General features: G+C 36.6%; 1 long non-coding RNA gene across 1 annotated transcript in view; it reads left to right on the top strand.

Annotated features, from left to right (window-relative positions):
* The window catches only part of LOC136879083 (uncharacterized), a 121,051-nt gene extending 97,708 nt beyond the window's left edge, over window positions 1-23,343 (top strand). The window contains exon 8 of the long non-coding RNA XR_010860891.2: window positions 23,114-23,343. This is a non-coding gene — a long non-coding RNA (uncharacterized lncRNA). The remainder of the gene's footprint in view (window positions 1-23,113) is intronic.
* Window positions 23,344-27,417: the final 4,074 nt, after the last annotated feature.

Below are 27,417 nucleotides of genomic sequence, written 5' to 3'. Positions count from 1 at the left end.
TGAGGTAGGCTAATTAATGGAGAAGAATTGGGAATATAGAAAGGATCTGATCATGATATTCATAGATATAACAAAGGCATACAATGGTGTTACCAAGGAGAAGGTTTGGGAAACCATGATAAAAAAGAGACTAGACAAACCTGTACAACACTGAGGAATGTGCAATAAAACAATAAAAAGACACGGTCAACAAACATAGGCACCACTTGAAGAATCTAAATAATAACACGATCTAAACCATTACTGGACTATTTAAAGGAAAAGATGAAATATAAGACAATCTGACTTGAAATAAGGAAGAAAATCTACAAAACAGACATTAACAACATCATGTAATGGGGTCGGTACATATGTCCACACAAAATCTCCTTCTGCCTACTCAAATGGACAGCTTCCCTTGCTAAACACATATACTCAGGCTCACATAAATATAGTGCTGAAATAAAATCTGTGTACCAATTTTAAATGATCATGCACACTACAGAACAAGTCCTACTAGGTAACTCCACTTGCAACATTCCTTCTTGCAGCAATTATCATGAATCATGGCTGATGATCTACACATTTCTTATCCTATGTGATTATTCCTTCAGAAGACTCCAATAACATCTCAGCTGCATCATAGCGAAAGAGCTGGGGATGGAAATTGGAAATTCTAAATTCCCATGGAGGGAATTAGATATTTTTGCACCAATAGAGCATATCAAAAATTTTGATCTGATTTCTGATTTTTGAGAGCTGGAATGTATAAATATAATTAGTTTTCACTGTATTGAACATCCATACCTTCTCTTACAGCAAATAATTCACCATGCCAATGCTGTTACTTCGCGAAGCAACACTCACGGAAATATAATAACATGATCACGGCTGTGATTATGAAGATTTGTTTTTAACATTTACAATCATATATAACTCTCATCACTTGAAATATCTTGAAGACTTCATCCCATATAATTATTCAACTGGATAACATCCCATCATAAAATTCCATTCCTCTAAATACCTCATTTCACTAAAGTTGATATTCCAAAGGCTCATTACTATCTAATGCATATATCATCCTGTAGTTCATAAACATTACCATCACAACATTCAATATACATTAGCATAGCATTCATTAAACTCTTATTCAAAGACTGGCATCGTAGTTCATATACGCACACATCCTAAGTTAACTTACTTTAGTACCAATAGCGTTATTATGAACAGTTACTTTAAGATGACTCTACCAGACTCAGATAATCTCTCTGGTTATTTTAGAAGATCACATACCATATACCGGTATATCTCTATAAATATGAAACATAACAACATACATTAAACCATGACCTTAATAAACAGATTAAATTTCAAGTTACCAACATATCCTGGACTACCAATGTACCATTTGTTCGTAAGCATATTCTGTTAATTTATTACATTACAAAGATTAGCTTTGCCACTCATCATCCTGATCATTTCCATTATCTGAAGGGTTTTGGGTTGAGGGCACTGCACATGCTGATTCCCTATTTATTGACTGAGATTTCAAAGATTTTATATCTATTCCCTTGAGCTACAATTAGTTAAATATAAGCCTACTAGTAAAATGGAATTAAACAAACAGACATAAAGAGGAGAAATGAAAAGTAAACAAATATCTCCACCTACCTAGCAGTGGTGACCTTGTGCTGATGGCTCACAGGATCCAGTCCATCCTTTTCATCTCAGGATTCCTCTGCATCATTTAATTGGATATCTTGAAGTACATCAATTGGAACTCAGCATTACCACACTCCAGTTCCATTCAATATCCCTGAAACTCGAAGACAATAGTTACACTCATATAATATATTTTGAATAACTCACAAGCTCCAAAATTTACACTCTCCTTGTTAAAAATGTTAAGAAATTGAAGAAAGGAAGTAATGTACGGAGATGGGATCTAGATAAGTTGAAAGTTGGCTTTACATCCCACTAACTACTTACACAGGTTTTGGAAATGCCGAGGTGCCCTAATTTGGTCCTGCAGGAGTTCTTTTACGTGCCGGTAAATCAACCGACATGAAGCTGACTTATTTGAGCACCTTCAAATACTACTGAATTGAGCCAGGATCGAACCTGCCAAGTTGGGGTCAACTGTCTGAGCCACTCAGCCTGAAACAAGTTGAAAGAAATGAGTGTGAGGGATTGTTTCAAGGAACATGTTGCACAAGAGCTAAATGAAAAGGCTAATGGAAACACAATAGAGGAAGTATGGACAGTCATGAAAAATGAGGTCATTAGGGCTGCTGAAGAAATGTTAGAAAGAAAGGAAAGATCAACTATCAATGGATGACTGAGGAGACACTAAACCTGAAGAAAATGCAGAAAATGAAGAGGGCAGAATAGAATACAGTTGATTAAAGAATGAAGTGGATCGAAAGTGCAGGACAGCTACAGAAGTATGCCCGAAAGAGAAGTGAAAATATGTTGAAGGTTGTATGATCCTAGGAGAGGTAGATGCTGCATACAGAAAAATCAAGGAAACCTTTGGTGAAAGGAAAACTAGGTGTATGAATATTAAGAGCTCAGCTGGGAAATCACTTCTAAGGAGAGAAGACAATGCAGAAAGATGGCAGGAACATATCCAACAGTTGTATCAAGGCAAAGAAGTATTTGGTATGGTTCTGGAACAAGAAGATGCTGTTGATGCTGATGGAAAGGCAGACTCAATTTTAAGGTCAGAATTTAACAGAGCTTTGAGAGACTTAAATAGGAGCAAGGCACCTGGAATTGATAACATACCCTGAGAATTACTGATTGCCTTAGGAGATACCAACATGGTGAGGTAATTCCATTTAGTGTGTAAGATATATGATACAGGAGAAGTGCCATCCGATTTTTGGCAGAATGTTGTACCTATTCCCAAGAAAGCTGGAGCTGACAAGTGTGCAAACTACTGTACCATTAGTTTAGTATCTCATGCTTGCAACATTTTAACACATATTAATGCAGATGAATGGAAAGACAAGTTGAAACTGAACTGGGAGAAGATCAATTTGGTTTCAGAAGAAATGTAGGAACACGTGAAGCATTCATGACTTTATGTCTGATGTTAGAGGATCAAATTAAGAAAGATAAACCTACATACATAGCATTCTTAGATCTAGAAAAGACATTCAATAATGTTGACTGGACCAAGCTATTTGAGATTCTGAAGGTGATCAGAATCAGATACAGGGAAAGAAGGATTGAGGTGCCTAGTATCAAACATGGACAAAAGCCATTTTGTTAATTTTTCAGTAGAGCCACATTTTTGTTTCTCTATGTTAACCTCCCGATACGAGTGTGAAAATTTTTGTGTGCCATATTGCCAGCCCTATGAACAAGAAAACCATGGTCGACACTTAAGAATTTCATTCTAAGGCAATGTAAAACATGTTGAAATATGACGATGTCCATTTTTGAAACTGAGATTGGCTTTTGTCCATTTTTGATACAAACATCCATGTAATTGCCCACTTTTGAAACAAACTATCCCAATATTTTGAAACAAAGTTGCAGGATGACACAAAAGTAAAAATCTGTTTTAAAAGAAATGTAATGAAAATATGAAAAAATAAGGCTATACTTATAATTTATTAACAATTTTAAGATTCATTTCAGTTCTGGGCAAATAACCTCTAGTTCATCACACGGGTCTTCAAAACAATCACATTCATAATCATTAACAGCTTGTATATTTTCACTACAACTGTTATTATTAATGTCTTTGACATGCCATTTAAGGGAGGTGTTTAATTTTCACTTTTTTCCAAAGCGCTTACCTAGTAATTTGTCAACATCTTTAAGTTTCTGTGGGTTTACATTCACGCCAATGTCAACAGGTAAAGGACTCATTAACTTGCTTACCCTGCCTTTGTGATCTTGCGCTCAATACCTGTGTTCAAATAGTAGCTTACCTCACTTTTAACTACAAAATTGCCTCTTTTCCTGCAACGGAGTACCATTTTTTTACACTGTGAAATCTTGAAATGAAGTTGACTAGCAAATTTCAGATAAACCTGTGATTATTCTTTCCAATTCAGTGGTTCCCAGGTTTGTCCAACCATTTTCACTGTGCTGTATCTTTTGAACACCTCATGATATTCATCTGGACTTATTGTGGTTGTCATTTTCTTCAGGCCTTTCTCAATGAGTCCAAAATTTCTATCTGAGGGCAGATATCAGTGTCCAGTAACTGGGAATACGAGTTCTAATTTCTTTACCTCATTCTCCAGCCACGTATAAACAGAGACATTGTCAGGGCACAGTTTGCTTTGAGATGTGCCTGTTACAACAGACAGATTGTAACAGTAGAGATGTCTGGAATAATAAGCCAACTCATCACTTAATTTTGGAGAAACAAGGTTCTTTTGGCAATCATAGGACATTAAAAAGCTGTCCTCCCCTTTCTTCCTTCAGATGTCGAGAACAATTTTCTGCTTGCTTTTTGTGAATAGATCTCTTCAACATTAAGGTTGATCTTTCCTCTTCATTCTTTTCAAACTTAATACATTGCTCTAGGTGCACTCATCTGTGCCTGGAGAAGAAAACCCTAAATTAAACCAGGTATTAAAAATGTGCCGAAAATAAGCTTCCTTTACATGCAGTTCCATTTCTCTACCTTCATTATATACATGCAAGTTCAGGTGGACACTCCAAAACATTGTCTTCCATATTAAATGAAAATATTTTTATGCTATAAGTAAAATGCTGAAAAGCAATTAACAGTGAATTTCCAAGCACCCGCTGACAAGAGAATGTAAACAAATGGTTGCCATGACAGTTTGATTATGTATTTTAGTGTACCATTTGCCACCGAGGTAGATACCTCATTTGCAAATAAAGAGATTCGATTCGATTCGATTCGATTCAATTCAATTCGATTCGATTTGATATCACTTGTAGCAATCTGATTGGCTGAAATGGTTATGCCCGTGTTTGATAGAAACTAAGTTTGGAAGTGTCCGATTATTAAAGAAACTGCGTATTTCTATGTTAAAAATAAAGTACAAATGTTTGTTTATGAAAGACATGGGCCACTAATTCAGAGAGAGCATTAAAAATACTATAATAATCGTTTCTTAACTCAATTTTGATATGGGTGGCGCATGTCCGTGTTTGATATTAGGCACCTCGATTATGTACAATTCATACAAAAAAAAAAAAACCAGTCTGTACTGATAAGAATTGAAGGCTATGAAAAAGGAAAGAAGCAGCAATCCAGAAAGAAGTGAGGTAAGGCTGCACTTTGTCCCCTCTCCTTCTCAATGTTTATGTAGAACAGGCAATAAAGGAAATAAAAAAGGTTTGGAAAAGGAATCACAATCCTAGGAGGGGAAATCAAAACTCTGAGATTTGCCAATAATATTGTTATTTTATCTGAGTCTGCAGAAGATCTGGAGAAATTACTGCTTGGTATGGACACAGTCTTGGAGAAGGAATCTGTATATATATAAAATAAAATGTCTTGACTGACTGACCGACCGACTGACTGACTGATTCATCATCATCAAACCAATACTACTGGACATAAAGAAATTCAATTTTGGGGATACATTTATATTAGAGTGTAGGTGCTCACTAAGGGAGGCTTTTTGGATATTCCATTGCCAAGGAGGTGAAAAGGGGGGTGAATTGTTGAAATGAGTATATCTATATCTCAAAAACTTTAAAGTTTACAGGTGTAAAAATTGGTATTTGGAATCTCCTTTAACCCAACTTGAAGAAAATTTGCTTCCCTGGTGATAGATTTGTTGAAGTACATGGCAGAAACGTTAATCAATGAATAGGTCTCTTAATATTGAAGAAGAAGAAGAATTTTGAAGAAAGAAAAAAAAATTTCGAAGTCTTTTCGTTGATAACTTGTTAGACTCCAGATTTAGAGTGTCTTGTTTGCCGTGGAATACCAGGTACATGTTGCTACTTTTAACGGCAAGACCCCTCAAGTACCTTGAGATACCTCTCTCCCGCACTATGAGAGGAGTAGTAGTCGTGGTGAAGCACGCCGCAGATGCAAGGTTTGTTTACAGTCCAGAGATAAGCTGGCGGATGGTGCGCCGCACTTCAGCCTGTGCCGGGAGGTAGCCTCCGGCGCGCCATACCCAGAAGGACATCACTGGAGTTGGGTGGGCCCATACCCCACCACAGTGGGGGTAAGGTGACGAATGGCTGCAGGGCGCTGAAACAGTAAAATCTCAGCGGCAGAATTGTTGTTGGAACTAATGCTTTAGGGTACTGTCTTGGTAGTGAGGCTGAGGGGCCAGCGGCGTGGAAAATTTATTTTTTATTTTTATTTCCACTGGTATGGTTTAGCAGGAGACGAGAGCTTGGTAATGGCTGTACAGGAAAGGGTAGCAGAATAACCCACGGGTAAGGTCTTACATCAAATATTGATTGCAATAACAATTAAACTATATTGGGGCAGAAGGCCTCTGAAAAAAAAAAAAAATTATATATAACCTTTACGCCGCTGCAACACATAGATGGCAAAGTTAACACTGACCCTACAGGGGTTTAATTTGTGATATATGTACCCTAAGGATCCTCTCAGTGGCTGGATTGCTTACTAACAATATTACTGGAGTTAGGAAATCCAAAATTATGCACGGCCCGTGAAATCTGGGGGCAAGCTTGCCCGCGGGAACAAAGTTCTTGACCATAACTTGGTCTCCTACCTTTAAATTGGTGGGCCTCCGTCCACGATCATATCTTTCCCCAACCTTTTCCTGAGAAATTTTAAGGTTGGCCTTAGCCTTCTTCCAAAGATCTCTAATATTATCTAGATCTATTGTCTAAGGTAGAATATCACTAAGAGACCAAAGGTTAGAGAGCGGCGTGTTGGGAACGAACTTAAACATCAAAGAAGCTGGAGTAAACTTATGGGATTCATGAACTGCCAAATTCAAAGCGAAAGCTAACCAATGCAAGGACATGTCCCACCTGGAATGATCATCATGATGGTAGGCAATAAGAGCCGACCTCAGATTACGATTGACCCGTTCAGCTAGAGATGGCTGAGAATAGTATGCAGAAGTTGTTACATGTGAGATGGATAGATCAAAACAAAATTTACGGAAGGGATTGGAGGTAAAGGCTTTAGCATTATCCGAAACGATATATTGACATGGACCAAAAGAAGCAAAGATGGAATTTAAACAATAAATAATGGACTGAGCGGTAGCCAGCTTAGTCGGAAATAACCAGGAAAATCTTGTGAAACCATCTACACACATAAGGATGAATTTGTTGGCGTTCCCCTTTGATTGGGGGAAGGGCCCTACATAGTCGATATAGCGGCGTTCCATGGGGCGCGACTCTTAATGGGAGGACAGAAGACCTAGCTTAGTGGACATGGTGGGTTTACTAAACAAGCAAGATTTACAAGCCTTTACCAACTCACGGATTTCACCGTCCATACCTTTCCAAATAAACATTTCTCTGATCTTTTCTCGAGTTTTAAAGATGCCTAAATGCCCCCCTAATGGGGTCTCATGGTAGTACTTGAAGATTATAGATACAAGAACAGCTGGAACCACAACTTTCATTTTCTGATCATGCCTCGACGGGCAACATAAAACACCATTCCTCAATACATAAGGGACGATGTGTTCCCCAGAAGAAAGGGTTTCCATAATAGGGGCCAGCGTCGGATCTTCACGTTGATATTTTTCAAGATCCCTAAACAACATGGGAGCATCTGTTAGTATGGCATTTGCCCCAGGAGATATGGACTCGGGAAGTGAAGAACTGTCTTGCTGTTCAAGGGGCTCTACATCATTGGAAAACATACGGCTTAGTCCATCTGCCACAACATTTTCAGTTCCTCTAATATGCCTAACATCAAATTGGAAGGCAGAAAATCTGATGGCCCAGCGGGCTATGCGACCCGTGCGACGCGGCCTACCTAAGACCCAACTTAAGGCTTGGTTATCAGTCTCCAGTCGAACTTGACATGTTCCAAATAGAGGCGGAACTTTTCTGGAGCAAATAAGACTGCCAAATCTTCAAGTTCATAAATTGAATACTTGGCTTCTTGAGCCGATAAAGTTCTAGACGCATAGGCGATGGGTCGCCTCCCTAGTTCAGTCTCTTGAAGAAGGACTGCAGCAACTGCCGACGACGATGCTCAAACAAACCTTAAAAAACACTTCCTTTCTCCTCACAGATCAAGAAAAAACTAAATTAATAAACATGAACCCAGGCCTACCCACTGCCGAAGCCCTTCTCAAAATTCATAAAACTATCATTCCCGTCCTCCCAATAATCAATTACAGACCCAGTCCCTTATATGATACTCCTAAATTCATCCAAACATTTTTACTAAAAATTATCGATTTTTATCCAACAAATCTATCAAAAACACTTCTGAATTAATCCAGAAATTAAAGAACTTCGACATCCAACCAAATTTTTCTCTCCATTCTTTTAACATCATAAACATGTACGGTATTATGGTATTCCAGTTTCCAAATTATTCCCCATAATAAACAACAACTTAAACAAATTCAGTAATCTGAGTAAACTAGAAATTCAAGACTTCATGTCAATCTTAAAATTGGTTCTCAACAATAATTATTTCACCTTTGATAACACCATTTACCAACAAGATGGTTTAGCAATGGGCTCATCAGCTTTAGGCATTCTAGCCGAAATATACCTCGATTTCTTACAAAACACAAAAATTAATAATAATAATAATAATAATAATAATAATAATAATAATAATAATAATAATAATAATAATAATTTCTCTAATAATTTCTTTAATATCTTAAATGAAGAATCAACCAATGCAACCTCTACACTTTTTCTTCTTAACAACATTGACTCTAACATTAAATTCACCCTTGAATCAGAACACAACAAAACTCTTAATTTTCTAGACTTAACTATAACTAAACATCCTTCTTCTTTAACTTACAAAATTTTCAGAAAACCAACCCAAACAGCAACCACAATAAGGCAAGATTCTTCACACCCTCAAGCACATAAACGTGCTACTTATAACAGCCTAATTCTTCGTGCCTTCAACACCCCTATGTCTAAATAATATGTTTAAATAACGAATTGAACACCATCCGTACTATCGCTAAATTTAATGGCTTTAACAACTTTTTCATAAACCGTATCGTCAACAAATTCAAACACCATCCTAAAACTATGTTATCAAAAGATAAAACCAAACCCACTGCATTTTCCACTTTTACTTTCACTCAAGATGCTTATAAAATAACTAATGTTCTTAAAAAACACAACATGGAAATTTTGTTTAGAACCAATAACAGAAATCTTGATTTATTACACAACTCTAAATCACTAAATAAATCTAATGCTTTTTCTAAATATGGAGTATACAGATTCAAATGTAACAACTGCAGCTCCTTGTACATCGGACAAACTGGCCGCAACTTTAACATCAGATACTCCGAACATATCAACAGATAAATACAGATTAAATACAACAGATTCTCTGCTATAGGACAACACATACAAGACTCCAAGCATAATTTCAACAATATTGAGAAAGACATAAAAATACTTAAAATCATTAACAAAGGCCCCTTTCTAAACACTACTGAAAATTGTTTTATTCACCTTGACCAATACTTCAACCCTAATTTCAATTTAAATGACATTTCTGAAAAACCCAATATTCTATTTGACTTCCTAATTCTTCTTCTCAAAAATACTAAATTTCTAAACCCAACTTAAATTTTCCATGCCTTACACAGTTCCTACCCACGTTTTCTACCTTCCTAACCCACCCTAAACTACGCCTCCTTTATTTCTGTATCCTTTCCCATCCTCTTTTAACTTCCAAACCTTTTAATCTTCTCTTATCTACTAATCCTTCTCCTTTATTAACTTATCCTATCTTTTCTTTCCACCTCTCCTCTCAATAAAAAAAAACAAAAAACAAAAAACAAAAAACAAAAAACAAAAAACACCTACTTTCCAAATTGAACTGTATACTATAGTTCCACCTGCATTTTGGGTCTTTGCAACATTCAAATTTAAACTCATGCCTTGCGCTGCCTTGGACTACCTCAAATACGACCTGAATTCTTATCTTCAAGAAGTAGCGCACCGTGCATATGCATTTTTCACTTGTTTCCGGTATTGCACCTTTTACCATTTTCCTCTTCACAATTGTTTTTTACGTCAACTGTTCTAAAGAATCTACAAGATCCTAGTTATATACTTCAATTATATTAAATTATATTAAATTGTATTATATACATATTCATAACCAAAACAATTACAGGCTTGATCATTAAGCTATTCACCGAGTTTCATTGGCATTTGAAAGCACAGTGCCGGACATTGAGTATGTTGCGCTGATCTTCAGGAGCTAGCATCTTGCTTCAATCAAGCGACTCGTTTTCGACTTCTACACAGTTTTGGGACTTCATATTTATTAAATACTAGCAAGATACCCGTGCTTCGCTACGGTATTATACTGAAATTTATAATTGAATGCTTATTGTTTTAGATATATAATCCGCCGAAATTCGCGATCTGACTCGTTTTCTGCGAGAATCCACCCAAATTTCCGATCTGTCTCGTTTTCTATTAGATTACGGCACGTTTCCTCCCATTTTTCAATCTTCCTTTCCAGCAATCGATTTCGTACTTCCCGGGCTAGACTCAGGTATTCCTCCCGGTCAGCTGGGTCCGTAAGTCTATGCCATCTTTTCCTATCATCATTTTTAATATGGATAAAATCCTTCAGGAGATCCGGCGTGGTGTCATATTGGGTGCCTTGGCTGCACTGAACCCGCGGCCGGACTGCATTCTTAGTCATTACCCGTCCAGGAGCCGTTTCCAGCGCGGTCCGCACATTTGACGACGGTGCGGAACATTATTATTATTATTATTATTATTATTATTATTATTATTATTATTATTATTATTATTATTATTATTATTATTATTAGTAGTAGTAGTAGTAGTAGTAGTAGTATTACTATTATGTGTTGCTGGAGTGGCTGATGACAGGGAAAACCGGAGTATCCGGAGAAAAACCTGTCCCGCCTCCGTTTTGTCCAGCACGAATGTCACATGGAGTGACCGGGATTTGAACCACGGAACCCAGCTGTGAGAGGCCGGCGCGCTGCCGCCTGAGCGGCGGAGGATCCTTATAAGTACATTAAGAACAATAAAATCAATTGGTCTCACCTCCTTCTACACCCCATCGCGTTACGTTTATTTACCGCCACCCCCCCCCCCCCAAAAAAATTTAAAAGAAGGCTTGTTTCTTTATGTTTAAAGGAGATTCCAAACACCAATGTTCACGTCTATTACCTTCAGTTTTGAGAAATAAGTATCCCCATCAAAATAATTTACTTTTTTCACTTCATTTCACGCTACTCCACCCCACCCCCCAAGTGAATTTTCCCGCAAAAATACTTGTTTCTTTAATAGTAAAGGATCTTCTAAATACCAATTATCACGACTCTAATTTCTTCAGTTTTTGATTTATGTGTCCTCATGAAAGGAATTCAACTCCTTTACACTCCAGCCCTCCAAGATGGTCCCCCACCACAAAAAACGCGTTTTTCTTTGTTTTTAAAGGAGATCCAAATACGAATTTTCACGTCTGTAACAACTTTAGTTTTTATTAGATGTATGTATTCTCATACAATTAAGTCAATTAATTTTTCAATTCTCTCAACCCCCCCCCCCCTCCCTTCATTGGATTTTCCGAGAATACGTGTTTCTTTGCTTTTAAAGCAGATTGCAAATATCAAATTTCACGTCTGTAACGTCTTCATTTTTGAGATATCAACAGCCTAACTAAAAAAAATTCAACACCATTTTCAGTCACTTTTACCCCCCCCCCCCCCCGCTCCACCCAAGTGGTATTTCTGAAAACTAAAAATACGCGTTTCTTTATGTTTAATAGAGATAAAAAAATACCATTTTTCACTTCTGTAACATGTTAAGTATTTTTAGATATACTGTAAAAATTCTCATTTTAAAATTTCACCCCTTTTGTGTTCCCCTTAAGTGGAGTTTCCAAAAACAAATCTCCTATGTTTCTTTACGTTTACAGGAGATTCCAAACACCCACTTTTTACGTATATAACATTTTACGTTTCCAAGATACTCTGTAGATATAGTCTTTCAAAAAATTCACCCCAATTTGTCACTCCTGTTTAACCGCCATTAATTGGATTTTCCAAAAACTAAAAAATACGTGTTTCTTTGTTTTTAAAGGATATCCCATATACAAATTTTCAGTTCTGTAATATCTTTCGTTTCTGAGATATATGTATCCTCATTAAAGGCATTTAACCCATTTTTCACCCTTTTTTACACCCCTCCTATTGGGATTTACAGGAAACAAAAATATACGTGCTCCTTTATTTTTAGATGAGATTTTAACTACCAATTTTTACATCTGTAAATTTTAAAGTTTTAAGATGTAGACACACTCATTTTAAAAAATTCACCCCCCAATATTTGGATTTTCCAAAAACGAAAAAATACGTGTTTCTTTACTTTTAAAGTAGATCCCAAATACCAATTTTCAGGTCTGTAATATCCTCATGTTCTGAAATATAAGTAGCCTCATTAAAGGCATTCAACCCATTATTCATTTTACACACTTCCTATTGTGATTTTCCGAAAACAAAAGAATACGTGTTTCTTTATTTTTAAAGGAGATTCTAAATACCAATTTTTACATCTATAAACTGTAAAAGTTTTGAGATACAGATACACATTTTAAAAAATCACCCCCTTTTAACCCCCCCCCCATTAATTGGATTTTCCAAAAACAAAAAATACGCGTTTCTTTATTTTTAAAGTAGATCCCAAACACCAATTTTCAGGCCTGTAATATCTTCAGGTTCTGAAATATAAGTAGACTCATGAAAGGCATTGGACCCCTTTTTCAAACTTTTCCACCCTTCCTATTAGGATTTTCCGAAAATAAAATATACGATATACGTGTTTCTTTATTTTTAAAGGAGATTCTAAATACCAATTTTCACATCTATAACCTTTAATAGTTTAGAGATATCGATACACTCATTTTAAAATATTACCCCCTTTTCACCCCCCTTAATTGGATTTTCCAGAAACAAAAAAATACGTGTTTCTTTATTTTTAAAGGAGATCTCAAACACCAATTTTCAGGTCTGTAATATCTTCAGTTTCTGAGAATTAAGTAGCCTCATTAAAGGTATTCAACCCCTTTTCACCCCTTTACATTCCTCCTATTGCGATTTTCTGAAAACAAAAAATACGTGTTTCTTTATTTTTAATGAAGATTCTAAATACCAATTTTTACATCTGCAAACTGTAAAAGTTTGGAGATATAGATTCACTCATTTTAAAAATTCACCCCCTTTTAACCCTCCCATTAATTGGATTTCCCAAGAACAAAAAAATACGTGTTTCTTTATTTTTAAAAGAGATCAAAAGTACCAATTTTCAGGTCTGTAATACCTTCAGTTTCTGAGATATAAGTACCGGTATCTTGATTAAAGGCATTCAACCCATTTTTCCCCATTTTCACCCTTTTTCACCCCTCCTATTGGGATTTTCTGAAAACAAAAAAAATACGTGTTTCCTTGTTTTTAAAGAAGATTCTAAATACCAATTTTTACATGTGTAAACTTTTAAAGTTTTGAGATATAGATACACTCATTTTAAAATTTCACCCCCCTTTTCACCCCCTTAGCGAAGGAATATCCAAAAATCCTCTCTTAGCGAGCACCTACACCTTAATATGAATATATCCCCAAAATTTTATTTCTTTATGTCCAGTAGTTTTGGCTCGGCGATGATGAATCAGTCAGTCAGTCAGTCAGTCAGTCAGGACAAGTTATTTTATATATATAGATTGTTGTAACTTTGCACCTGATAGTATATGCAGACTGGCTCACTTAACTGTTCACCTCTTCTCATAAACATTTTGGGGCACAGTGCCGAACATTGCATGTGTTGTGCTACTCTTCAAAAGATTGCACCTTACTTCATGTAAGTGACTGACCTTTTACTTCTTCTAGATTTTATGATTTAAAATCATGCAGTGCTAATCCCCATTATCTTATATTGCTTCTTCAACTGTTTTTGTGAAAGACTCATCCTTTGATTTCTTGTTTTCCTATGCATTGTTTTTGTATTCTTATTCAGCTGATGATGACCCAGATTGGTGGTCGAAACCGGTACTGCTTCCGCTTATAGTTAAATAAGAATGTAACACTACATTTCTTATTTACTTGTATTGACTAGGTTGAACTACGTTATTTGTTATTTCAATTTAATTATTGTTACATATACTGTACAGTACTGAATCAAAGTTTCAGAAACTCAAATATTATTCTTAATTTTAATATAGTATAATGGTGTATGGAGAATGGAGCAATATGGTTTCAAAATTATCAAAAAATGCTTTCAAGAGTTTCAATGCTTTCAGAATTTCAAGTCCAAAAATTACCATAGCTTAGCATCAAAAGGAGTACATGAAATAAACTTCATTACTTAGCCTGTATTGACAATGAATCCTAGTGTTGAATAAAATAGGGTAGGAGTCAACCATTTCAAAACTGTTCAATATTCAATGTTTCCTTCCTACGAGGGATATCCTCAGTGGTAAGAAGATTGAGAACCAGTGCAAGAAGTCCTAAAATGTTAAGGATACACAGTAAAAATAGTTAGCTAAGACGAATATATGACATACACTTATTGAAAGAAAACTATACTTCAATACAAATGCAATGTTAGATAGGGATCCAAATGTGTTGGATTGTACAGTCCCAAAAAAAAAACCATTGTACTGGATGTTAAAAAGATGTACAATGAAGAGTAAAATTGGCAAACACATTAAAATGGAATGAATGCCATTAAATCTTGAGTCCTTAAAATTAAGTAAAATCTGGTGAAGATATCACAAGAATAAAGTGTTACACATTGATGTTGCAACATTTTAAGCTTCCTGAATCCAGAGGAACTCCTCTCTCATTTGAGATAGTGATGATTTTCATAAAATGTTGGAACAAATGGAACAATCAGGAATGAACTTGAAGCTTAAAAGAAGTTGTAATATTTATGAAGGAGGAGTTTCTCAGCAGGTCCCATTGTACAAATGTGTGTTCATGCAGAGAAAAAAATCAGACAGCACCTCACCTCATGCATACCATTTCAGGTGATATTTGCCCTCAGAATTTTGACGTAGGGCAAGAATCGTTTGTAGAAATTTCCTCTTTCATTTGAATCCTCCATATCCCACCGTAGTGAGTGAGGGCAAATACAGTAGAGACAATACGCGACACTTCCTGATTTAGCCTTGTTAAAATGGGAGACAATTCACAAGTGGCGCTCCTAGTGGCATGACCTGGAAAATTGCCCTAAATTCATATATCAATGGAAATGTAATACGGAATAGGATAAATAAATTATGTCTAGAAAGAAAGTGTTACTAAAATATTAACTTCAAAGTTGCTAAAGCAATTCTGGATAAATGAATGAAGAATTATTTAACAGGTTATTATTTAAAGACTGAAATTGGACATATAATCAAGATGTGAAATGGACAATCAATCAATCAATCAATCAATCAATCAATCAATCAATCAATACTGATCTGCATTTAGGGCAGTCGCTCAGGTGGCAGATTCCCTATTTGTTGTTTTCCTAGCCTTTTCCTAAATGATTTCAAAGAATTTGGAAATTGATTGAACATTTCCCTTGGTAAGTTATTCCAGTCCAAAACTCCCCTTCCTATAAATGAATATTTTCCCCAGTTTGTCCTCTTGAATTCCAACTTTATCTTCATATTGTGATCATTCCTACTTTTATAAACGCCATTCAAACTTATTCGTCTACTAATGTCATTCCACGCCATCTCTCCGCTGATAGCTCGGAACATACCACTTAGGCATAGATATCAAGGATATCTATGCCTAACGTCATCTTCAATACGGAACAATAATGAGAGTTGTTACTTGTAACATACCACTTAGTCGAGCAGCTCTTCTTCTTTCTCTCAATTCTTCCCAACCCAAACATTGCAACATTTTTGTAACGCTACTCTTTTGTCGGAAATCACCCAGAACAAATCGAGCTGCTTTTCTTAGGATTTTTTCCAGTTCTTGAATCAAGTAATCCTGGTGAGGGTCCCATACACTGGACCATACTCTAGTTGGGGTCTTACCAGAGACTTATATGCCCTCTCCTTTACATCCTTACTACAACCCCTAAACACCCTCATAACCATGTGCAGAGATCTGTACCCTTTATTTACAATCCCATTTATGTGATTACCCCAATTAAGATCTTTCCTTATACACTGACTGACAGACCAAATGCAACACCAAGAAGGAGTGGTTCGAAAGGGATGAAAGTTGGGGTTAAAACAGAGACGGCACGGATGAATAATTGATGTTTATTTCAAACCGATATGCAGGTTACACAATGCGCACAGCATCGACTCAGTAGGATGTAGGACCACCGCGAGCGGCGATGCACGCAGAAACACGTCGAGGTACAGAGTCAATAAGAGTGCGGATGGTGTCCTGAGGGATGGTTCTCCATTCTCTGTCAACAATTTGCCACAGTTGGTCGTCCGTACGAGACTGGGGCAGAGTTTGCAAACGGCGTCTAATGAGATCCCACACGTGTTCGATTGGTGAGAGATCCGGAGAGTACGCTGGCCACGGAAGCATCTGTACACCTCGTAGAGCGTGTTGGGTGATGTGAGCAGTGTGTGGGCGGGCATTATCCTGCTGAAACAGAGCATTGGGCAGCCCCTGAAGGTACGGGAGTGCCACCGGCCGCAGCACATGCTGCACGTAGCGGTGGGCATTTAACGTGCCTTGAATATGCACTAGAGGTGACGTGGAATCATACCGAATAGCACCCCAAACCATGATGCCGCGTTGTCTAGCGGTAGGGCACTCCACAGTTAGTGCCGGATTTGACCTTTCTCCACGCCGACGCCACACTCATCTGCGGTGACTATCACTGACAGAACAGAAGCGTGACTCATCGGAAAACACGATGTTCCACCATTCCCTCATCCAAGTCGCTCTAGCCCGGCACCATGCCAGGCGTGCACGTCTATGCTGTGGAGTCAATGGTAGTCTTCTGAGCGGACGCCGGGAGTGCAGGCCTCCTTCAACCAATCGACGGGAAATTGTTCTGGTAGATATTGGAACAGCCAGGGTGTCTTGCACATGCTGAAGAATGGTGGTTGACGTGGCGTGCGGGGCTGCCACCGCTTGGCGGCGGATGCGCCGATCCTCGCGTGCTGACGTCACTCGGGCTGCGCCTGGACCCCTCGCACGTGCCACATGTCCCTGCGCCAACCATCTTCGCCACAGGCGCTGCACCGTGGACACATCCCTATGGGTATCGGCTGCGATTTGACGAAGCGACCAACCTGCCCTTCTCAGCCCGATCACCATACCCCTCGTAAAGTCGTCTGTCTGCTGGAAATGCCTCCGTTGACGGCGGCCTGGCATTCTTAGCTATGCACGTGTCCTGTGGCACACGACAACACGTTCTACAATGACTGTCGGCTGAGAAATCACGGTACGAAGTGGGCCATTCGCCAACGCCGTGTCCCATTTATCGTTCGCTACGTGCGCAGCACAGCGGTGCATTTCACATCATGAGCATACCTCAGTGACGTCAGTCTACCCTGCAATTGGCATAAAGTTCTGACCACTCCTTCTTGGTGTTGCATTTGCTCTGTCAGTCAGTGTATTAACACCTAGATACTTACAATGATCCCCAAAAGGAACTTTCACTCCATCAACACAGTAATTAAAACTGAGAGGACTTTTCCTATTTGTGAAACTCACAACCTACTTTTAACCCCGTTTATCAACATACCATTGCCTGCTGTCAATCTCACAACATTTTCGAGGTCATGTTGCAGTTGCTCACAATCTTGTAACTTATTTATCACTCTATAGAGAATAACATCAGCCACAAAAAGCCTTACCTCCGATTCCACTCCTTTACATATATCATTTATATATATCAGAAAACATAAAGGTCCGATAATACTGCCTTGAGGAATTCCCCTCTTAATTATTACAGGGTCAGATAAAGCTTTGCCTACTCTAATTCTCTGAGATCTGTTTTCTAGATATATAGCAATCCATTCAGTCACTCTTTTGTCTAGTCCAATTGCACTCATTTTTGCCAGTAGTCTCCCATGATCCACCCTATCAAATGCTTTAGACAGGTCAATTGCGATACAGTCCATTTGACCTCCTGAATCCAAGATATCTGCTATATCTTGCTGGAATCCTACAAGTTGAGCTTCAGTGGAATAACCTTTCCTAAAACCGAATTGCCTTCTATCGAACCAGTTATTAATTTCACGAACATGTCTAATATAATCAGAAAGAATGCCTTCCCAAAGCTTACATACAATGCATGTCAAACTTACTGGCCTGTAATTTTCAGCTTTATGTCTATCACCCTTACCTTTATACACAGGAGAAACTATAGCAACTCTCCATTCATCTGGTATAGCTCCTCCGACCAAACAATAATCAAATAAGTACTTCAGATATGGTACTATATCCCAACCCATTGTCATTAGTATATCCCCAGAAATCTGATCAATTCCAGTCGCTTGTCTAGTTTTCAACTTTTGTATCTTATTGTAAATATCATTGTTATCATATGTAAATTTTATTACTTCTTTGGCTTTAGTCTCCTCCTCTATCTCGACATTATCCTTGTAACCAACAATCTTTACATACTGCTGACTGAATACTTCTGCCTTTTGAAGATCCTCACATACACACTCCCCTTGTTCATTAATTATTCCTGGAATGTCCTTCTTGGAACCTGTTTCTGCCTTAAAATACCTATACATACACTTCCATTTTTCACTAAAATTTGTATGACTGCCAAGTATGCTTGCCATCATGTTATCCTTAGCTGCCTTCTTTGCTAGATTCAATTTTCTAGTAAGTTCTTTCAATTTCTCCTTACTTTCACAGCCATTTCTAACTCTATTTCTTTCCAGTCTGCACCTCCTTCTTAGTCTCTTTATTTCTCTATTATAATAAGGTGGGTCTTTACGATTCCTTACCACCCTTAATGGTACAAACCTGTTTTCGCATTCCTCAACAATTTCTTTAAACCCATCCCAGAGTCTGTTTACATTTTTATTTACCGTTTTCCACCGATCATAGTTACTTTTTAGAAACTGCCTCATGCCTGCTTTATCAGCCATATGGTACTGCCTAACAGTCCTACTTTTAAGACCTTTCTTTCTATCACATTTATTTTTAACTACCACAAAAACAGCTTCATGATCACTAATACCATCTATTACTTCAGTTTCCCTATAGAGCCCGTCTGGTTTTATCAGCACCACATCCAGGATATTTTTCCCTCTGGTTGGTTCCATCACTTTCTGAATCAGCTGTCCTTCCCATATTAACTTATTTGCCATTTGTTTGTCATACTTCCTGTCATTCGCATTTCCTTCCCAATTGACATCTGGCAAATTCAGTTCTCCTGCTACAATCACATTTCTTTCCATGTCGTTTCCCACATAGCTGACTATCCTATCAAATAATTCCGAATCCGCGTCAGTGCTACCCTTTCCCGATCTGTACACTCCAAATATATCAAGTTGCCTATTATCTTTAGAAATGAGCCTTACACCTAGAATTTCATGTGTCTCATCTTTAACTTTTTCGTAGCTTACAAATCCTTCTTTCACCAGAATGAACACTCCCCCTCCCACCCTTCCTATCCTATCTCTATGATACACACTCCAGTGCCGTGAGAAAATTTCTGCATCCATTATATCATTTCTCAGCCATGATTCAACTCCTATTACAATATCTGGTAAATATATATCTATTAAATTATTTAATTCTATTCCTTTCCTTACAATACATCTACAGTTCAACACTAACAATTTTATGTCATCCCTACTTGATTTCCAGTTCCCTGTTCCCTTATCACCGCTCCCTAGGCCATCCCATTTCCCTGAATGTAACTCCCTATTACCCTTCCAAACAAATTTCCTAACTTATACGTACCACTGCGGTTTAAATGAAGGCCATCTGAGCGCAGATCCCTATCTCCTACCCACCCATTAGGATCTAGAAATTTCACTCCCAGTTTCCCACATACCCACTCCATAGTCTCATTTAAATCCCCAATCACCCTCCAGTCAGTATCCCTTCTACACAGTATTCCAATAATAACAATCTCCGCTTTCTTAAACTCCACCCGTGCTGCATTTACTAGATCCCACACATCTCCAACTATGTTGGTACTTATATCAGCTTGCCTTACGTTGTTAGTACCAACATGAAACACTACCACCTTCTCCTTCCCCTCCTCCCTCTCTTCTACTTTCCTCAACATCTGCCTCAACCTAATTCCTGGATAACACTCTACCCTGGTACCCTTTCCTCCACACAGTTTCCCCACGTGTAACGATGGAATCCCCCATGACGAGAGCCTCAACCCTACCCACCTCGTTTGATCCCCTCCCCTTCTGGTCAGCCCTATCTTTCCTGATAACTGCAGAAGCTACTTCCTCCTCCCTTTTCTCCTTCCCATGACCCTGTTCCACCTGTCTTTTCCTATCCTCTACTCTACATTTTCCTTTCCTACCTTTTCCCTTCCTCCTACTTCCACACATCTCAGCAACAGTTCCCTGTCCCTTATCTTCCCTCTGTTGTTCTACCTGGAGTGACTCGTACCGATTTCGCACAGACACCTGTCCTGAATTCTGATCCTGAATAGAGCTCTTAGCCTGCAATTTCCTTCCCCTTAGAACGTTAGACCACCTGTCTTCTACAACTCCTCCCTCTTCTTCCCCTCCCTCTTGTACACCAACTGTAACCTGTACGTTGTTTGAGGGAGTCCTATCTTCCTTCCTGTCTTCTGTGAGAATCCTAATTATCTCCCTCAAACTTTCCAACTCCTCCCTCATTCCTCTCAATGCCTCGCCACACCCACAGTAACTACACTCGCGCTCCTTAGCCATTCTTTACGGGGAAAAAAATGAAATTAAAAATAAAATAACTTATTTGCAAAAAATAAATGAACGGAGGGATATATTGTCTGGGATAGTACACAACAATAAGGTAATTAATATACGACTACATTACAATACTACTTAGTCGTGCTCTATTTTTTTTATCCTACAACTCCTGACAGGATAAAAACTGCTGTTAATTACTGAATATCGAAAGTAATAGCCTACACAAGAACTACACAATTCCAAACTGCAATTAAGCCTATTCTAATTACAACAACAGTATTTTAGTACGAGTTTCTATGGATACCTCTACTACACCAGTACTACACAAATATTTTACAATAATAAAATAATCACACTAAATTCTAATAGGATATTACTCGTATACTACTGTACAGTACACTACAGTAATTTTAAACTACTTTCAGACGTATCCTAATTACGATACCGGTACCGTACCGTATGTCACTAAACTAAGCACAACAGAAATGAAATTTGCAAGAACTACTGTACTCAAAGATTACCAATGAAGCTAAATGCTTAGACAAATTATTATTAGTATTACGGTCTAATAGATACACACGAAAAATAACACACGAATATAGCAGGCAAGATACGGCACTATCTAAATGTACTGTATCTATACTACAATGTACCTACACTACACTGCGTTTCATTAAATGCTTAAATATCGAAAGGATTGCCGTACACGAAGAAAAACACGAATATAACTGGCAAGATACTATCTAATATATTATACCTTATCTTCAGTACAATTCTACAATTCTACTGAAATGTGGTTATGTGCTGTGAAAGGGCTTGATCTTTCATTTATGCATTACTTTTTAGCTTTAGCTTACCTACCTGAACTTCCACAACTAGATTTGTCTTTTTCTTCTCATTTAAAAGCATTGTATCATCACATTAGGATACAGGTCAATAAAAATATTGGCACATTCCTTGCACACATGATTCAATGAATTTACATTTAAGAGCTGGACAATTTTCCTTTTAACTTGAAGCCTACTAACTAAAGAAAATCTATAAATTTAGCCACAAAAACATTCAAAATTTCCCTATAAGTAATACTTGTCATTACATTAGGGTAAAGCAAACTTGCATCATCATATTGTTTCAACAAAATACTGTATCTACATTTCTTATATCACCCACATTTTCTTCAGTGCTTGACAATGCATTATGGCATTCCAAATGGGGTAACTTGGAACACAACCAACCACACACATATGTATATATATTTTCCTTAATTAAATCAAAACCCACAGATCACACCTACAACAACACATCAGTATTAAAGGTTAACTGCTGCACTAATACTATAAAATAAGCTTATTATATTTTAAGCCAGTTAAAATATGGGTCGCACAGGTAAAAAGTTTTGGCAGTACTATAAAAATCTCTTTGTAACTGGAAGAATATATATGCAAACACAGTATTTAATAACATTTTCTTGTCACGAGGGAAATGGAAGAGAGACTGCAAATCCTTCTGCACTTCATACAGTAGTTATTGCAGCCAAATGCAGTACATATCTTTTCACTCATATTGACAGGAGATATAAAGGAATGACACATGCTACTATTTACTTATGTCAACTTAATGCAAATGCATAAATAATGCCAAAAACTTCACAAACAAATACACGTGCTCTTATGACAGAATCAGTAACTCCAGGTCACTCTGCTAGACAGAGCTCTAATCACTGTCCCTCGATATCTCGCAGAGTGTCGCATATTGTCTCTACTGTATTTGGTAAGGGCCAAGCATTCAAAACCATATAAGACTTCAGGAGATACTACTGTGGTGTAGTGGCAATATTTATTATTAATCATCATCGTCATTGTCATAATTATAAGGCTATTATTACTTCTGGTTACATGTGTTTCTTTGAATGTAAGACTAACATATTGTTTTAAGTTTCAATTAATGGAGAAGTTTACTCATGGGGGGAGGGGTGTTTAAACATAGTAACCCTCTCCCATCCCCTCGTTGCATACCCTACTTGAATTTCTACTACCTAGGAATATTTTGTAATTTCAGGTAAAACAATCCTTGGTATTTTTTGTATTGTTCACTACAAACATTCCTTCATTTTTTCAGTTCTCATGTGATTGTGGTTCTTCCTGAAGAATTTTTCACAATGCACCTTGTCAAGATACTGGAGCATGTCTCTTTTCATTATATATTCTTATTAAATTGTCATACTTTGATTTATTTGTTAGGTAATGTCTGAGTTTAAAGGTTCTGCAGTTCTAGTAATGATTAAATTACTAAACTTTCATTTCTAAAAGATAAGGAAAAAAGCACATTCTTTAATTTCTCCAATTAAAGGTTTGCTAGCATTAAATGTACAGTATACTTATCAAAGTATGTGAAAACTAATGTATGAAATAAAAACGTGATATATAACAAACTGAAATACTTTCATTACTATACCAGTTTATTGGTTTGTATTAAAGACTGATATCACAGATGTTTTCTGTCTGGCCTATATAAATTACTCAAAGAAAGGTAAGTTACAGTTTCCATTTCATTCTTCTTCTTTTCCTAATGACCTCTCTTAGATCCCTTAAAACAACAATAATTATACTACCTTGCCATCTTGTGAAAATTTATACAATAAGAATTCACAAATAATTAAACTGTTTCCACTACACTTTTTAAACAGTAAATAAATGAGATATCTACCCTGTGGAAATGATCATAGTCAGCAACAATGCTGCATGGTTTGAAATTTATTCCTATTACATGGTAAGTCATTAGGGGAAAAGACTTTTAGTCATGAAGGAGGTTACATTTAACAGGAAAACTAAGCTTGTCTTGAAACTCACAAGAATCAAAGTACCGGTAATGCGGATAAAAGTAGACATGTTCTTCATATTCACATTAAACTTATTTTATTTCAACTACTAATTACAAATATCAGAAAAAGAAGAAGAATTGGACTCCATCAAAAACCATCTTATCGTTCACTCTCTTGAAATCTATATATCTCTTTTTGGATAAAATCTTTTATTTTCAGTGGAAGGTGGTGGCGGGTGTGAATATTTTTCAAGAGGAAGTGCAGCTAAGCAACCATCCTCTATATAACACTAAACAGAGAGAAAAAATGGAAGGAGTCCGATACTTCAAAAAATGAAGGTATCAGCCAAAAGATTTACATAATGGTATGAAATAACCCTTTCCACACTGAGATATTTTTTTTAATATTATCATAATTTTACTAAGGTCTTCAAGCATATTTTTGGATTTAGTTTTAGGGAAAAATACTAAAAAATTTATAGATCACCATTTTCTGAAAAAAGGTTAGGGTTTAATAGTTCGGAATCTGACTTACATGTTTAACAGTTTAACACTGTTCACTTTCAAGTAAAACTAATGTTATATTTTACACATGTTCAATCACATTCATTAATGCCTAAACAATAAATCAGTCAATGACATATTATGATTTGTTTAAAAACATATTTTTTTATCAAAATCAAACACAAAATTCTAGTTCACATGTTGAAGTATGAAACATTCTGCTTTTGTACAAGCAAAGGTACTACTCATACTTGACCTACTTTACATGATAAAATCTAAAACATTGTTTGTCCTTAGACAAACAAAGATACTGGCCACACTTGACACACATTTTTGTGCGACTTTTACATGTTTCCAGCTGGCAGCATCTTGGTGAGGCAATGTCACTAATGGCCAGTGTCCATACCCATCATAACGCTTGTCAGCCACTGGTTTGGTGACGGAGTGTATATCTTCGTCTTCTTCTTAGGAGGCAAAACTACTACTTCTTCTTCTTTCTCCTCCTTCTCCTCTTGCCGCCTCTTTCTATGAGGAGTTGAAATTAATGCCTCTGCAATAGCAATCCTAAAATGCATAGTTTGTGAGACATATCAATCTATGGGTGTTCACTGTTAAAACATATGCACACATCTCCTAGATAAGACACGGTGTGTTATGTAATCAATAGGCCTACACATTATAAATCATAAGACTGTAAGAAAACCATGTGAAAAAATCACAAACATGAAGAAACACAAGAACATATTCCTCTTTCATTTTACACTGCACATCCTACTTTTCCTGTCCATTATTTACTTTGTGTTTCAGTGAAACAATTCTTCTCCAAGAGTTCGGTTGTTAAAATTAGCTTCAGTGCAGAGAATGATCCTTCTGCATCTATGGAGTAAGTTAAGTTAAGTTAAGTTAAGTTAAGTTAAGTAAGTAAGTAAGTAAGTAAGTATTTATTTCTCTTGCAAGGTGTTTACAACTGGTGGCAGTACAAAATGCGCAACACAAAAAAAGTACACAATAAAATGAAATGGATAAACTACACTATATTGATTCTGGATGTCAAGCGAACTTAAAAGTACTAATGATGATGATCTCTTATGTGAAATTGATATTAAATATGTTTTCAAAAATACTTTTGTTAATGATAAATATAAGAAAACATTAATAAAACCTATTAAATTAGTAAATTCAGAATTAAATTAAAGCACTGTATTTTCATAATAATAATAATAATAATAATAATAATAATAATAATAATAATAATAATAATAATAATAATAATAATAATAATAATAATAATAATAATAATAATAACATCTTAGTAATAGTTATCATAGTTAATAACAACAAAAACATTCATAAAATAAGTTGATATCAATAAAATAACAATACCTACTACTGATAATTAAGTTGGGATAAAGCAAGTATAGGCTGCATTCAATTGAATATATCAGTGGTCTGTCTGGAATACCAATTAAAATATTATATATCACTTTATATCATGGCCTTTGTATAACAGGAACAGGTGAAAAACAGTCAGACATTGAAAAATGCGTAGGTAGTCACAAAATTCAGTGTCCGTCATTTATGAACTTTTACTTTTCACTTTTTACTAGCACTAATGATCTTAAATGTTTTGATACCAGAAGGGAATATATGAAAGACTGGTGCAGGTAATGTATTCTAATGTGGCAGGACAGTACTTGAATTTGGGAGTGAGTGCAGGTGTTAACCATTCTGGTAGATCCACATTATCAGTACCAGCCAAATATTTGTTTATAGCTACTATGATGTCATAGCCCAGATTTCATTTGGGGACATCATACTATTTTGTTTGCAGATGGAGTCCAGAGTTTCCTTGGATATCTTTTCCAGTCCATGCTTCACATTCTCCATAATCCCCAGCAAATCACTAAGGCAAAAACCCATGTGTTTCTAGCTTCTTGATTGATTCTGGTGTGATTTGGTAGTGTGTTTTTATAAGTACCAGTTCCCTTCGAACCATTTCATTGCTGAAAGCCACTTTCACCTCCTGAATAACGCAGGCATCACCGACATCAAATCCTTCAATCACATACTTCAATCCGTTAAAATGGAGACAACAGAAAAGCGCAGCTTCAATCCAAGTTCCCCAGCATATAAGGATTGGCTCTGGACAAGGGGTGTAACATTAGGGCCTGTAGGGCCTGCAATGCAGGTGGGCCTGGGCCTTTAAGGAGCCTTGCAGACAAAATAATAAAAATAATATAGACTAATGTCACTCTGCATGGAAATCATGTAAGCAGTTATTGTAATTTGTATGATCAGTCATATTTTTTATTTTTCTTACGAATTATACATTGAGGAAATTGCCACTTGGTTGCACCTAGCAGCATTTTATTGTTTTGAGTGTAGCACAGCACAGCTGTAAACAATACTTGCCCTTGCTATCTCTCCTCAACACTACAACACTCCACAGGAAAGACCTGCTCCAAATTAAGATAATTACAGCAATGAAAATTAATACCAATATATCGCATTTTAGTTAGGAAATGATACTCTCTTTATGTGTAGTGCACCTGAGATTGTGTTATGCACAAATTTTGCAAAACATTTAACTTTATCACACATTTATTTGTCAAGAGTATATGATGCCAACAAGAATTTGGTGTAATAGCAATCAGTCAACTCAGTTTCAAATGAGCTCTCTTTGAGCAAAGTTAATAATTATAGGCTTATCAGTTGTGTGGCTTAATATTTTTCAATCTTTATTTGAGCAGATTTTGATTTAATTTTGTTAAATTTTTCTGTGTTGTAATGGAATAAATTATAACAACCGAGGCTTCGGTTATCAGCTATAAGTATACCGGTAGTTATATAGTTACAGAAAAATGAAACCAATTGAAATTAATTATGAACATCTAAGTGGTTCATGATTGGCAGTTCAGCGCTTACCTGTTGAACCACGGAGGCAGTCAAATAAAACTTATTAAACATTAATTTGTTATGATCTTACAATAACAAATAATCCCTTTCTTTATATAATTTGACGATGTATTGCATTATTTCTACCTACAGTAAATAAATGTTGTACCCCACTTAATGATGCTATGCTCCTGTTAAAAACA

Source organism: Anabrus simplex, chromosome 1, assembly GCF_040414725.1.
Source record: "Anabrus simplex isolate iqAnaSimp1 chromosome 1, ASM4041472v1, whole genome shotgun sequence".
Taxonomy (NCBI): Eukaryota; Metazoa; Arthropoda; class Insecta; order Orthoptera; family Tettigoniidae; genus Anabrus; species Anabrus simplex.
Note: the sequence above shows the minus strand (reverse complement) of the source record. Positions and strands in the feature narration are given on the sequence as shown.